This window comes from Anser anser, assembly GCF_964211835.1.
Source record: "Anser anser genome assembly, chromosome: 6".
Lineage (NCBI taxonomy): Eukaryota > Metazoa > Chordata > Aves > Anseriformes > Anatidae > Anser > Anser anser.
In genome coordinates, this window is record NC_139726.1 from 41,334,486 (window position 1) to 41,347,182 (window position 12,697).

The 12,697-nt window shown below is 53.1% G+C and overlaps 1 long non-coding RNA gene across 1 annotated transcript in view; it reads left to right on the forward strand.

Moving 5' to 3' along the window:
* LOC310901950 overlaps positions 1 to 12,697 on the forward strand; it is a 306,235-nt gene that overhangs the window by 150,072 nt on the left and 143,466 nt on the right. The window lies entirely within an intron of this gene.

Consider the following 12,697-nt stretch of genomic DNA (forward strand, 5'->3'; position numbering starts at 1 on the left):
GCAACAGCACTAGCCTTTTAAGCTAGCCAAAGAGGGACTTCCCCCTCCTTAATGATATGCCACAGCTTAACCCCGCACCATGATTTTCAATCATAATTATAACCTGATTAACCCTAGCACTCCTCATCCAACCAAAACTACTAGCCTTCACCACAACCAACCCCCCATCAAATAAGACCTCCCTCACTACCAAACCCACACCATGATCCTGACCATGAACCTAAGCTTCTTTGACCAATTTTCCAGCCCCAATCTATTTGGCATCCCCTTAATCCTACTATCCCTACTCTTCCCAGCCCTACTATTCCCGTCCCCAAACAACCGATGAATCAACAACCGCCTTTCTACTATCCAAACATGACTCCTTCACCTAATCACAAAACAACTAATAGTCCCACTCAACAAAAATGGCCACAAATGAGCCATAATATTTACATCCCTAATAATCATACTTCTTACAATCAACCTTCTAGGCCTCCTTCCATATACATTCACCCCAACCACCCAACTATCTATGAACATAGCCCTAGCCTTCCCACTATGGCTCGCCACACTACTAACAGGCCTACGAAACCAACCATCAGCCTCTTTAGCCCACCTATTACCCGAAGGTACCCCTACACCCCTAATCCCCGCACTAATCCTGATCGAAACAACCAGCCTAATAATCCGCCCCCTAGCCCTCGGAGTCCGCCTTACAGCCAACCTTACAGCAGGACACTTACTCATCCAACTCATCTCTACAGCCTCCATTGCATTAATACCCACCCTTCCTGCAGTATCCATCCTAACAATAATCATCCTACTACTCCTAACCATCCTAGAAGTAGCAGTAGCCATAATCCAGGCCTACGTCTTCGTGCTCCTTCTAAGCCTATACTTACAAGAAAACATCTAATGGCACACCAAGCACACTCATACCACATAGTTGACCCAAGCCCTTGACCAATCTTCGGGGCAGCCGCCGCCCTACTCACAACCTCAGGATTAATCATGTGATTCCACTACAACTCATCCATACTACTAACCCTAGGCCTCATCTCAATACTCCTAGTAATACTCCAATGATGACGAGACATTGTACGAGAAAGCACCTTCCAAGGCCATCACACTCCCACAGTCCAAAAAGGCCTACGATACGGCATAATCCTTTTCATCACATCCGAAGCATTCTTCTTCTTAGGGTTCTTCTGAGCGTTCTTCCACTCGAGCCTGGCCCCAACCCCAGAACTAGGAGGCCAATGACCCCCAACAGGAATTAAACCACTCAACCCGATAGAAGTCCCCCTACTAAACACAGCCATCCTACTAGCCTCAGGCGTTACCGTAACGTGAGCCCATCACAGCATCACAGAAGGAAACCGAAAACACGCCATCCACGCCCTAACCCTAACGATCCTCCTGGGATTCTACTTCACAGCCCTACAAGCAATAGAATACCACGAAGCCCCATTCTCAATCGCCGATAGCGTCTACGGATCTACCTTCTTCGTTGCCACTGGATTCCACGGACTCCACGTAATCATCGGATCCTCCTTCCTGACCGTCTGCCTCTTCCGACTGATCAAGTTCCACTTTACATCAGACCACCACTTCGGATTCGAGGCAGCAGCCTGATACTGACACTTCGTAGACGTCATCTGACTATTCCTCTACATAACCATCTACTGATGAGGATCTTGCTCTTCTAGTATATTAATTACAATTGACTTCCAATCTCTAGAATCTGGTATAAACCCAGAGGAGAGCAATGAACGCACTCATGTTCATATTCGCCCTATCATCAATCCTAAGCGCCGCCCTAACCGCATTAAACTTCTGACTCGCCCAAATAAACCCCGACTCAGAGAAACTCTCACCGTACGAATGTGGATTCGACCCACTTGGATCTGCTCGATTACCATTCTCAGTCCGATTCTTCCTCAGTAGCCATCCTGTTCGTCCTATTCGACCTAGAAATCGCCCTCCTACTCCCCCTGCCATGAGCCGTCCAACTCCAATCCCCCCTAATGACCCTCACCTGAACTGTAGTGATCCTCCTTCTCCTAACACTCGGACTGGCCTACGAGTGAATTCAAGGGGGCCTAGAATGAGCAGAATAACAGAAAGTTAGTCTAACCAAAAAGATAGCTGGTTTCGACCCAGCAGATTACAGCCAACCCTGTAACTTTCTTATGTCGCCCCTACATTTAAGCTTCTACTCAGCCTTCATTTTCAGCGGACTAGGACTAGCCTTCCACCGAACCCACCTAGTATCCGCCCTACTATGCCTTGAAAGCATAATATTATCGATATTCGTAGGCCTATCAATATGATCCATCGAAAACCAAGTCTCCTCATTCACCATGGTACCAATTCTCATGCTAACCTTCTCAGCGTGTGAGGCGGGCACAGGCCTGGCCATCCTAGTAGCCTCCACCCGCACACATGGCTCCGACCATCTACACAACCTAAACCTCCTGCAATGCTAAAAATCATCCTACCCACAATCATACTTCTTCCAACAGCCCTGCTGTCTCCACCAAAATTTCTATGGACTAACACCACCTTATACAGCCTCCTAATCGCTGCCCTAAGCCTACAGTGATTAATCCCAACCTACTACCCCTACAAATTTTTATCCAACTGAACAGGAATTGACCAAATCTCATCCCCCCTCCTAGTACTATCCTGCTGACTACTCCCACTCATAATCATAGCAAGCCAAAACCACCTGCAACAAGAACCCCTACAACGCAAACGAATCTTTATCTCAACCTTAGTCGCAGTCCAGCCATTCATCCTACTAGCCTTTTCCACCACAGAACTAGCACTATTTTACATCTCATTTGAAGCAACCCTCATTCCCACCCTAATCTTAATCACCCGATGGGGGAACCAACCAGAACGCCTAAGCGCTGGCATCTACCTGCTATTCTACACGCCAGTAAGCTCTCTACCCCTGCTAATCACAATCATACACCTATACGTGAAAATTGGCACCCTGCACCTGCCAACCCTACAACTAACCCACCCAACCCTATCCACCTCATGGACAGGAATACTATCAGGTCTAGCACTGCTCATAGCATTCATAGTAAAAGCCCCACTATACGGCCTACACCTCTGACTGCCAAAAGCCCACGTAGAAGCACCCATCGCAGGCTCAATACTCCTCGCCGCCCTACTACTAAAGCTAGGAGGATACGGAATTATACGAGTCACTCTATTTATGGGCCCACTGTCCAACCTCCTGCACTACCCCTTCCTAACCCTGGCCCTATGAGGCGCCCTAATGACTAGCTCAATCTGCCTACGACAGACAGACCTAAAATCACTAATCGCTTATTCATCCGTTAGCCACATAGGCCTAGTTATCGCCGCAGGAATAATCCAAACCCACTGATCATTCTCAGGGGCAATGATCCTAATAATTTCCCATGGACTAACTTCCTCCATACTATTCTGCCTAGCCAACACAAACTATGAACGTACGCACAGCCGAATTCTACTACTCACACGAGGCCTACAACCTCTCCTACCACTCATAGCTACCTGATGATTGCTGGCCAATCTAACAAACATAGCCTTACCCCCAACAACAAACCTCATAGCAGAGCTAACCATTATAATCACCTTATTCAACTGATCTGCCTTCACGATCATCCTAACAGGAATCGCAACCCTACTAACCGCCTCCTACACCTTATTCATACTACTAATGACCCAACGAGGCTCAATCCCCTCCCACATCACATCTATGCAAAACTCAACCACGCGAGAACACCTGCTCATAACACTCCACATTATCCCAATATTCCTCCTAATCCTCAAACCCGAACTGATCTCCGGAATCCCCTCATGCAAGTATAGTTTAAACCAAACATTAGACTGTGATTCTAAGAATAGAAGTTCAAACCTTCTTACCTGCCGAGGGGAGGGTTTAACCAACAAGAGCTGCTAACTCTTACATCTGAGCCTAAAACCTCAGCCCCCTTACTTTTAAAGGATAACAGCAATCCACTGGTCTTAGGAACCACCCATCTTGGTGCAAATCCAAGTAAAAGTAGTGAACCCCACACTACTAATCAACTCCCTCACACTACTCACGCTGACAATCCTCCTAACCCCAATCATCCTGCCATTTCTATTTAAAAACTTTAAAAACACCCCACAAGCCACCACCCGCGCTGTTAAAACCGCATTCCTAATTAGCCTAGCCCCTACAACCGCATTCATCTACTCGGGAGTAGAATCTGTCACCTGCCACTGGGAGTGAAAATTCATTATAAACTTTAAAATCCCCCTGAGCCTAAAAATAGACCAATACTCAATAACATTTCTTCCAATCGCCCTATTTGTAACATGATCAATCCTACAATTCGCCATATGATACATGGCCTCAGAGCCATACGTAACAAAATTTTTCACCTACCTACTGACATTCCTAGTCGCCATACTCCTCCTAACAACCGCAAACAACATATTCCTCCTATTCGTAGGCTGGGAAGGAGTACGAATCATGTCCTTCCTTCTCATCGGCTGATGACAAGGCCGAGCAGATGCCAACACCGCCGCCCTACGAGCCGTAATCTACAACCGAATCAGAGACATCGGACTGATCCTGAGCATAGCATGACTAGCTTCAACATTCAACACCTGAGAGATCCAACAAGCCGTACACCCCCACCAAACCCCAATCCTCCCCCTCATAGGATTAATCCTCGCAGCCGCAGGAAAATCCGCCCAATTTGGACTCCACCCATGACTGCCCTCAGCAATAGAAGGCCCCACCCCAGTATCAGCCCTACTGCACTCCAGTACCATAGTAGTAGCCGGAATCTTCCTGCTCATCCGCATGCACCCCCTGCTAGCCACCAACCAGACAGCCCTAACTGCCTGCCTATGCCTAGGTGCTCTATCAACCCTATTCGCTGCCACATGCGCCCTAACCCAAAATGACATCAAAAAAATCATTGCTTTCTCAACATCCAGCCAACTAGGACTAATAATAGTCACTATCGGACTAAACCTCCCACAACTAGCCTTCCTACACATCTCAACCCATGCCTTCTTTAAAGCCATACTATTCCTATGCTCAGGGTCTATCATCCACAACCTAAACGGAGAACAAGATATCCGAAAGATAGGAGGCCTACAGAAAATACTCCCAGTCACTACTTCCTGCCTAACCATCGGAAACCTGGCGCTGATAGGAACCCCATTCCTAGCCGGATTCTACTCAAAAGACCTCATCATCGAAAGCTTAAACACATCATACCTAAATACTTGAGCCCTACTCCTAACCCTTATAGCCACAGCATTCACCGCAACCTACAGCATCCGCATAACCATCCTAGTCCAAGCTGGACAAACCCGAATCCCCCCAATAGTATCAATAAACGAAAACAACCCACTAATCACCGCCCCCCTAACCCGACTCGCCCTAGGCAGCATTACAGCAGGAATAATCATTACCTCTTTCATCACACCAACCAAAACCCCCCCAATAACCATACCCCTTATCACCAAAACCGCTGCCATCCTCATAACAATCCTAGGAATCATCCTAGCCCTAGAACTATCGAACATAACACACACCCTCACTCACCCCAAACCAAACCCCCTCATAAACTTCTCCTCTGCATTAGGATACTTCAACCCCCTAGTACACCGATTCTTCTCCAAAAACCTACTAGAAAAGGGACAAAACATTGCCCTACACTTGATCGACCTCTCCTGAATCAAAAAAATAGGGCCAGAGGGCCTTGCTGAACTACAAGTAGCCGCAAGCAAAGCCGCAACCTCAATACACACAGGGCTAATTAAGGCCTACCTAGGATCCTTCGCCCTCTCCATCCTGGTAATAATCCTAATAACACACAGACTCACTAATGGCCCCTAACATCCGCAAATCCCATCCCCTACTAAAAATAATCAACAACTCCCTAATCGACCTACCCGCCCCCTCCAACATCTCTGCCTGATGAAACTTCGGCTCCCTTCTAGCCATCTGCTTAGCCACACAAATCCTAACAGGCCTGCTACTAGCCATACACTACACCGCAGACACTTCACTCGCCTTCTCCTCAGTAGCTCACACATGCCGAGACGTCCAGTACGGATGGCTCATCCGCAACCTCCACGCCAACGGTGCTTCGCTCTTCTTTATCTGCATCTACTTACACATCGGACGAGGCCTCTACTACGGCTCCTACCTATACAAAGAAACCTGAAACACAGGAGTAATCCTCCTACTCACCCTAATAGCAACTGCCTTCGTAGGGTATGTCCTACCATGAGGACAAATGTCATTCTGAGGGGCCACCGTAATCACCAACCTATTCTCAGCCATCCCGTACATTGGGCAAACTCTAGTAGAATGAGCCTGAGGAGGATTCTCAGTAGACAATCCAACCTTAACCCGATTCTTCGCCATCCACTTCCTACTGCCCTTCCTAATTGCAGGAATCACCCTAGTCCACCTAACCTAATGCAGTTGGCTTGAAACCCATCCCCAGTGGTGCAAGTGCACTCTCTGAATTCACTGAAGTGCATCCCCAGTGGTGCCAGTGCACTCTCTGCACTCACTGCACTGCATCCCCAGTGGTGCCAGTGCAATCTCTGGACTCACTGCAGAGCATCCCCAGTGGTGCCAGTGCACTCTGTGGACTCACTGTAGTGCATCCCCAGTGGTGCCAGTGCACTCTCTGGACTCACTGCACTGCATCCCCAGTGGTGCCAGTGCAATCTCTGGACTCACTTCAGTGCATCCCCAGTGGTGCCAGTGCACTCTCTGGACTCACTGCACTGCAGCCCCAGTGGTGCCAGTGCACTCTCTGGACTCACTGCACTGCATCCCCAGTGGTGCCAGTGCGCTCTCTGGAGTCACAGCACTGCATCCTCAGTGGCGCCAGTGCAATCTCTGGACTCACTGCACTGCATCCCCAGTGGTGCCAGTGCACTCTCTGGACTCACTGCAGTGCATCCCCATTGCTGACAGTGCACTCTCTGGTCTCACTGCACTGCATCCCCAGTGGTGCCAGTGCAGTCTCTGGACTCACTGCACTGAATCCCCAGTGGTGCCAGTGCACTGTCTGGACTCACTGCAGTGCATCCCCAGTGGTGTCAGTGCACTCTCTGGACTCACTGTACTGCACCCCCAGTGGTGCCAGTGCACTCACTGGACTGACTGCACTGCATCACCAGTGGTGCCAGTGCGCTCTCTGGAGTCACAGCACTGCATCCCCAGTGGTGCCAGTGCACTCACTGGACTCACTGTACTGCATCACAGGTGGTGCCAGTGCACTCTCTGGACTCACTGCAGTGAATCCCCGGTGGTGCCAGTGTACTCTCTGCAGTCACTGCACTGCATCCCCAGTGGTGCCAGTGCACTCACTGGACTCACTGCAGTGCATCCCCAGTGGTTCCAGTGAACTCTCTGGACTCACTGCACTGCATCCCCAGTGGTGCCAGTGTACTCTCTGGACTCACTGCAGTGCATCCCCAGTGGTGCCAGAGCACTCTCTGGACTCACTGCACTGCATCACCAGTGGTGCCAGTGCACTCTCTGGACTCACTGCACTGCATCCCCAGTGGTGTCAGTGCACTCTCTGGACTCACTGAAGTGCATCCCCAGTTGTGCCAGTGCACTCTCTGGACTCAATGCACTGCATCCCCAGTGGTGCCAGTGCACTCTCTGGACTCACTGCACTGCATCCCCAGTGGTGCCAGTGCAATCTCTGGACTCACTGTAGTGCATCCCCAGTGGTGCCAGTGCACTCTCTGGACTCACTGCAGTGCATCCCCAGTGGTGCCAGTGCACTCTCATGACTCACTGTACTGCATCACCAGTGGTGCCAGTGCACTCTCTGGACTCACTGCAGTGCATCCCCAGTGGTGCCAGTGCAGTCTCTGGACTCACTGCACTGCAGCCCCGGTGGTGCCAGTGCAATCTCTGGACTCACTGCACTGCATCCCCAGTGGTGCCAGTGCACTCTCTGGACTCACTGCACTGCATCCCCAGTTTTGCCAGTGAAGTCTTTGGACTCACTGAACTGCATCCCCAGTGGTGCCAGTGCACTCTCTGGAGTCACTGAAGTGCATCCCCAGTGGTGTCAGTGCACTCCCTGGACTCACTGCAGTGCATCCCCAGTGGTGCCAGTGCACTCTCTGGACTCACTGTACTGCATCCCCACTGGTACCAGTGCACTCTGTGGACTCACTGTACTGCATCCCCAGTGGTGCCAGTGCACTCTCTGGACTCACTGCAGTGCATCCCCAGTGGTGCCAGTGCACTCTCTGGACTCACTGCAGTGCATCCCCAGTGGTGCCAGTGCACTCTCTGGACTCACTGCACTGCATCCCCAGTGGTGCCAGTGCACTCTCTGGACTCACTGCAGTGCATCCACAGTGGTTCCAGTGCACTCACTGGACTCACTGCACTGCATCTCCAGTGGTGCCAGTGCACTCTCTGGACTCACTGCACTGCATCCCCAGTGGTGCCAGTGCACTCTCTGGACTCACTGCACTGCATCCCCAGTGGTGCCAGTGCATTCTCTGGACTCACTGCAATGCATCACCAGTGGTGCCAGTGCACTCTCTGGACTCACTGCGGTGCATCCCCAGTGGTGCCAGTGCAATCTCTGGACTCACTTCAGTGCATCCCCAGTGGTGCCACTGCACACTCTGGACTCACTGCACTGCATCCCCAGTGTTCACAGTGCACTCTCTGGACTCACTACACTGCATCCCCAGTGGTGCCAGTGCACTCTCTGGACTCACTGCACTGCATCCCCAGTGGTGCCAGTGCACTCTGTGGACTCACTGCACTGCATCCCCAGTGGTGTCAGTGCACTCTCTGGACTCACTGCACTGCATCCCCAGTGGTGCCAGTGCACTCTCTGGACTCACTGCACTGCATCCCCAGTGGAGCCCGTGCACTCTCTGGACTCACTGAAGTGCATCCCCAGTGGTGCCAGTGCACTCTCTGGACTCACTGTAGTGCATCCCCGTTGGTGCCAGTGCACTCTCTGGACTCACTGCAGTGCATCCCCAGTGGTGCCAGTGCACTCTCAGGACTCACTGTACTGCATCCCCAGTGTTGCCAGTGCACTCTCTGGAGTAACTGCAGTGCATCCGCAGTGGTGCCAAAGCACTCTCTGGACTCCAGGCACCGCATCCCCAGTGGTGCCAGTGCACTCTCTGGGCTCACTGCAGTGCATCCCCAGTGGTGCCAGTGTACTCACTGGACTCACTGCACTGCATGTCCAGTGGTGCCAGTGCACTCTCTGCACTCACTGCACTGCATCCCCAGTGGTGCCAGTGCACTCACTGGACTCACTGCAGTGCATTCCCTCTGGTGCCAGTGCACTCTCTGGACTCACTGAAGTGCATTCTCAGTGGTGCCAGTGCACTCTGTGGACTCACTGCAGTGCATCCCCAGTGGTGCCAGTGCGCTCTCTGGACTCACTGCAGTGCATCCCCAGTGGTGCCAGTGCACTCTCTGGACTCACTGCACTGCATCCCCAGTGCTGCCAGTGCACTCTCTGGACTCACTGCACTGCATCCCCAGTGGTGCCAGTGCACTCTCTGGACTCACTGCAGTGCATCCCCAGTAGTGCCAGTGCACTCTCTGGACTCACTGCACTGCATCCCCAGTGGTGCCACTGCACTCTCTGGACTCACTGCAGTGCATCCCCAGTGGTGCCAGTGCACTCTCTGGACTCACTGCAGTGCATCCCCAGTGGTGCCAGTGCACTCTCCCGACTCACAGCAGTGCATCCCCAGTGGTGCCAGTGCACTCTCTGGACTCACTGCACTGCATCCCCAGTGGTGCCAATGCACTCTCTGGACTCACTGCACTGCATCCCCAGTGGTGCCAGTGCACTCTCTGGACTCACTGCACTGCATCCCAAGTGGTGCCAGTGCACTCTCTGGACTCACTGCACTGCATCCCCAGTGGTGCCAGTGCACTCTCTCGAGTCACTGCACTACATCCCAAGTGGTGCCAGTGCGCTCACTGGACTCACTGTACTGCATCCCCAGTGGTGCCAGTGCACTCTCTGGAGTGACTGCAGTGCATCCCCAGTGGTGCCAGTGCACTCTCTGGACTCACTGCACTGCATCCCCAGTGGTGCCAATGCACTCTCTGGACTCACTGCACTGCATCCCAAGTGGTACCAGTGCACTCTCTGGACTCACTGCACTGCATCCCCAGTGGTGCCGGTGCACTCTCTCGAGTCACTGCACTACATCCCCAGTGGTGCCAGTGCACTCACTGGACTCACTGTACTGCATTCCCAGTGGTGCTAGTGCACTCTCTGGACTCACTGCAGTGCATCACCAGTGGTGCCAGTGCACTCTTTGGACTCACTGAAGTGCATTCTCAGTGGTGCCAGTGCACTCTCTGGACTCACTGCACTGCATTCTCAGTGGTGCCAGTGCACTCTCTGGACTCACTGCAGTGCATCCCCAGTGGTGCCAGTACACTCACTGGACTCACTGCACTGCATCCCCAGTGGTGCCAGTGCACTCTCTGGACTCACTGCACTGCATCCCCAGTGGTGCCAGTGCACTCTCTGGACTCACTGCACTGCATCCCCAGTGCTGCCTGTGCACTCTCTGGACTCACTGCACTGCATCCCCAGTGGTGTCACTGCACTCTCTGGACTCACTGCACTGCATCCCCAGTTGTGCCAGTGCACTCTCTGCACTCACTGCACTGCATACCCAGTGGTGCCAGTGCACTCACTGGACTCACTGCAGTTCATTCCCTCTGGTGCCAGTGCACTCTCTGGACTCACTGCAGTGCATCCCCAGTGGTGCCAGTGCACTCTCTGGACTCACTGCACTGCATCCCCAGTGGTGCCAGTGCACTCTCTGGACTCACTGCAGTGCATCACCTGTGGTGCCAGTGCACTCTCTGGACTCACTGAAGTGCATCCCCAGTGGTGCCGGTGCAATCTCTGGACTCACTGCACTGCATTCCCAGTCGTGCCAGTGCACACTCTGGACTCACTGCACTGCATCCCCAGTGGTGCCAGTGCACTCTCTGGACTCACTGCACTGCATCCCCAGTGTTGCCAGTGCACTCTCTGGACTCACTGCACTGCATCCCCAGTGGTGCCAGTGCACTCGCTGGACTCACTTCAGTGCATCCCCAGTGGTGCCAGGGCACTCTCTGGACTCACTGCACTGCATCCCCAGTGGTGCCAGTGCACTCTCTGGACTCACTGCAGTGCATCCCCAGTGGTGCCACTGCACTCTCTGGACTCACTGCACTGCATCCCCAGTATTGCCAGTACACTCTCTGGACTCACTGCACTGCATCCCCAGTGCTGCCAGTGCACTCTCTGGACTCACTGCAGTGCATCCCCAGTGGTGCCACTGCACTCTCTGGACTCACTGCACTGCATGTCCAGTGGTGCCAGTGCACTCTCTGCACTCACTGCACTGCATCCCCAGTGGTGCCAGTGCACTCACTGGACTCACTGCAGTGCATCCCCAGTGGTGCCAGTGCACTCTCTGCACTCACTGCACTGCATCCCCAGTGGTGCCAGTGCACTCACTGGACTCACTGCAGTGCATTCCCTCTGGTGCCAGTGCACTCTCTGGACTCACTGCACTGCATCCCCTGTGGTGCCAGAGCACTCTCTGGACTCACTGCAGTGCATCCCCAGTGGTGCCAGTGCACTCTCTGGACTCACTGCACTGCATCCCCAGTGGTGCCAGTGCACTCTCTGGACTCCCGGCACCGCATCCCCAGTGGTGCCAGTGCACTCTCTGGGCTCACTGCAGTGCATCCCCAGTGGTGCCAGTGCACTCTCTTGACTCACTGCACTGCATCCCCAGTGGTGCCAGTGCACTCACTGGATTCACTGCACTGCATCCCCAGTGGTGCTAGTGCACTCTCTGGACTCACTGCAGTGCATCCCCAGTGGTACCAGTGCACTCTCTGGACTCACTGAAGTGCATTCTCAGTGGTGCCAGTGCACTCTGTGGACTCACTGCAGTGCATCCCCAGTGGTGCCAGTGCACTCTCTGGACTCACTGCACTGCATCCCCAGTGGTGCCAGTGCACTCTCTGGACTCACTGCAGTGCATCCCCAGTGGTGCCAGTGCACTCTCTGGACTCACTGCACTGCATCCCCAGTGGTGCCAGTGCACTCTCTGGAGTGACTGCAGTGCATCCCCAGTGGTGCCAGTGCACTCTCTGGACTCACTGCACTGCATCCCCAGTGGTACCAGTGCACTCTGTGGACTCACTGCAGTGCATCCCCAGTGGTGCCAGTGCACTCTCTGGACTCACTGCACTGCATCCCCAGTGGTGCCAATGCACTCTCTGGACTCACTGCAATGCATCCCCAGTGGTGCCAGTGCACTCTCTGGACTCACTGCACTGCATCCCCAGTGGTGCCAGTGCACTCTCTGGAGTCACTGCACTGCATCCCCAGTGGTGCCAGTGCACTCTCTCGAGTCACTGCACTACATCCCCAGTGGTGCCAGTGCACTCACTGGACTCACTGTACTGCGTCATCAGTGGTGCCAGTGCACTCTCTGGACTCACTGCAGTGCATCCCCAGTGGTGCCAGTGCACTCTCTGGACTCACTGCAGTGCATCCCCAGTGGTGCCAGTGCACTCACTGGACTCACTATACTGCATCACCAGTGGTGCCAGTGCACTCTCTGGACTCACTGCAGTGCATCCCCACTGGTG